A 3,132-nucleotide genomic window follows, 5' to 3' on the forward strand; every position below is an offset into this window, starting at 1 on the left:
TCCTAACATCTCATCTCACATCTCTGCCATCCTCACAGTTGTGTTTCTTCCATTATATTACATTCTTTGTCTCCCCCTCTTCTTCTACTCACACAGGGATCCCTATACTGTGGTATAAAGGATCCATATTATTATTATTATTTTTCTGTGCCTTCTTCTTTGTCATATGAGCAGGAGCAAGGATAAGAACATTCTTGTGGAAGCAGATCCAGAACCTGAAAGGACTCTGAAGAGAAAACTAAGAGAAGCTAAAATACAACAATCCAGAGATAACCTTTCAGAAATTTTCGAATAGGAAGAGGAGATGGCAGCCGAAAATAATAATAATGTAAGGAAGATGCTTGGTGACTTTACTGCACCTAATTCCAATTTACATGGAAGAAGCATCTCCATTCCTGCCATTGGAGAAAACAACTTTGAGCTGAAACCTCAATTAGTTTCTCTGATGCAGCAGAACTGCAAGTTTCATGGACTTCCATCTGAAGATCCTTTTCAGTTCTTAACTGAATTCTTGCAGATATGTGATACTGTTAAGACTAATGGAGTAGATCCTGAAGTCTACAAGCTCATGCTTTTCCCTTTTGCTGTAAGAGACAGAGCTAGATTATGGTTGGATTCTCAACCCAAAGACAGCCTGAACTCTTGGGATAAGCTGGTCACGGCTTTCTTAGCCAAGTACTTTCCTCCTCAAAAGCTGAGCAAGCTTAGAGCTGATGTTCAAACCTTCATACAGAAAGAAGGTGAATCCCTCTATGAAGCTTGGGAAAGATACAAACAGTTGACCAAAAAGTGTCCCTCTGACATGCTTTCAAAATGGACCATCCTGGATATATTCTATGATGGTTTATCTGAGCTATCAAAGATGTCACTGGACACTTCTGTAGGTGGATCCATTCACCTAAAGAAAACGCCTGCAGAAGCTCAAGAACTCATTGACATGGTTGCAAATAACCAGTTCATGTACACTTCTGAAAGGAATCCTGTGAATAATGGGACGCCTATGAAGAAGGGAGTTCTTGAAGTTGATACTCTGAATGCCATATTGGCTCAGAACAAAATATTGACTCAGCAAGTCAATATGATCTCACAGAGTCTGCATGGAATGCAAGCTGCATCCAACAGTACTCAAGAGGCTTCTTATGAAAAAGAAGCTTATGATCCTGAGAACCCTGCAATAGCAGAGGTGAATTACTTAGGTGAACCTTATGGAAACACCTATAACTCATCATGGAGAAATCATCCAAATTTCTCATGGAAGGATCAAAAGCCTCAACAAGGCTTTAATAATGGTGGAAGAAACAGGTTTAACAATAATAAACCTTTTCCATCATCCACTCAGCCACAGACAGAGAACTCTAAACAAAATGCTTCTAATTTAGCAAATCTAGTCTCTGATCTATCCAAGGCCACTGTGAGTTTCATGAATGAGACAAGGTCTTCCATTAGAAATCTGGAAGCACAAGTGGGCCAGCTGAGTAAAAGGATCACTGAAATCCCTCCTAGTACTCTCCCAAGCAATACAGAAGAGAATCCAAAAGGAGAGTGCAAGGCCATTGACATAAGCATCATGGCCGAACCTGTGAGGAGAGGAGAGGACGTGAATCCCAAGGAGGAAGACCTCCTGGGACGTCCAGTGGTCAATAAGGAGCTTCCCTCTGAGGAACCAAAGGACTCTGAGGCTCATCTAGGGACCATAGAGATTCCATTGAACCTCCTTATACCCTTCATGAGCTCTGATGAGTATTCCTCTTCTGAAGAGAATGAGGATGTTACTGAAGAGCAAACTGCCAAGTTTTTTGGTGCAATCATGAAGCTGAATGCCAAATTATTTGGCATTGATACTTGGGAAGTTGAGCCTCCCTTGTTCATCAATGAACTAAGTGATCTAGATCAACTGACATTGCCTCAGAAGAGACAGGATCCTAGAAAGTTCATAATACCCTGTACCATAGGCACCATGCTCTTTAAGGCTCTGTGTGACCTTGGTTCAGGAATAAACCTCATGCCCCTCTCTGTAATAGAGAAACTGGGAATCTATGGGGTGCAAACTGCTAAAATCTCATTAGAGATGGCAGATAATTCCAGAAAACAGGCTTATGGACAAGTAGAGGACGTGTTAGTAAAGGTTGAGGGCGTTTACATCCCTGCTGATTTCATAGTCCTGGATACTGGAAAGGAAGAGGATGAATCCATCGTCCTAGGAAGACCTTTCCTGGCCACAGCAAGAGCTGTGATTGATATTGACAGAGGTGAAATAGTCCTTCAATGGAATGAGGACTCCCTTGTGTTTAAAACTCAAGGATCTCCCTCTGCAACCATGGAGAGGAAGCAGAAAAAGCTTCTCTCAAAGCAGAGTCAACCAGAGCCCCCACAGTCAAACTCTAAGTTTGGTGTTGGGAGGCCACAACCAAACTCTAAGTTTGATGTTGAAATCCCATATCCAAACTCTAAGTTTGGTGTTGGAGAGTCTCAACAAAGCTCTGCACATCTGTGAGGCTCAATGAGAGCCCACTATCAAGCTATTGACATTAAAGAAGCGCTTGTTGGGAGGCAACCCAATTTTTATTTATCTAACTATATTTTTCTTAGTTATATGTCTTTGTAGGTTCATGATCATGTGGAGTCACAAAATAAATATAAAAATTGAAAACGGAATCAAAAACAGCAGAAGAAAAATCACACCCTGGAGGAGCATCTGTCTGGCGTTCAGCGCCAGAACAGAGCATGGTGCTGGCGCTGAACGCCCAAAATGGGCAGCTTCTGGGCGCTGAACGCCAGAACAGGCATGGTTCTGGCGTTCAACGCCAGAAATGGCACACAAATGGGCGCTGAACGCCCAAAATGGCCACCAACCTGGCGCTGAACGCCCAGAGTTATGTGCAAGGGCATTTTGCATGCCTAAATTGGTGTAGGGATGTAAATGCCTTGACACCTCAGGATCTGTGGACACCACAGGATCACCTCAAGATCTGTGGACACCACAGGATCATCTCAGGATCTGTGAATCCCTCACCCACCTCACCCTCTCTCTCTCCATTCATGACCATCCCTTCTGTTCTCCATTCACCACTCACATCCATACACAGATCCCTCCATCTCTTCCATATCTTCTTATTCTTCTATTCGTTCTTC

General features: G+C 42.9%; 1 non-coding gene across 1 annotated transcript; it reads right to left on the reverse strand.

The window, feature by feature from the left end:
• Positions 1–700: 700 nt before the first annotated feature.
• Positions 701–808, reverse strand: LOC148570122 (small nucleolar RNA R71). The gene has a single exon (XR_015908301.1). It is a non-coding gene; the product is annotated as a small nucleolar RNA R71 (small nucleolar RNA).
• Between the last annotated feature and the right edge of the window lie 2,324 nt (positions 809–3,132).

Source organism: Arachis ipaensis, chromosome B3 (assembly GCF_059453495.1).
Source record: "Arachis ipaensis isolate K30076 ecotype BB chromosome B3, ASM5945349v1, whole genome shotgun sequence".
NCBI classification, from domain to species: Eukaryota; Viridiplantae; Streptophyta; class Magnoliopsida; order Fabales; family Fabaceae; genus Arachis; species Arachis ipaensis.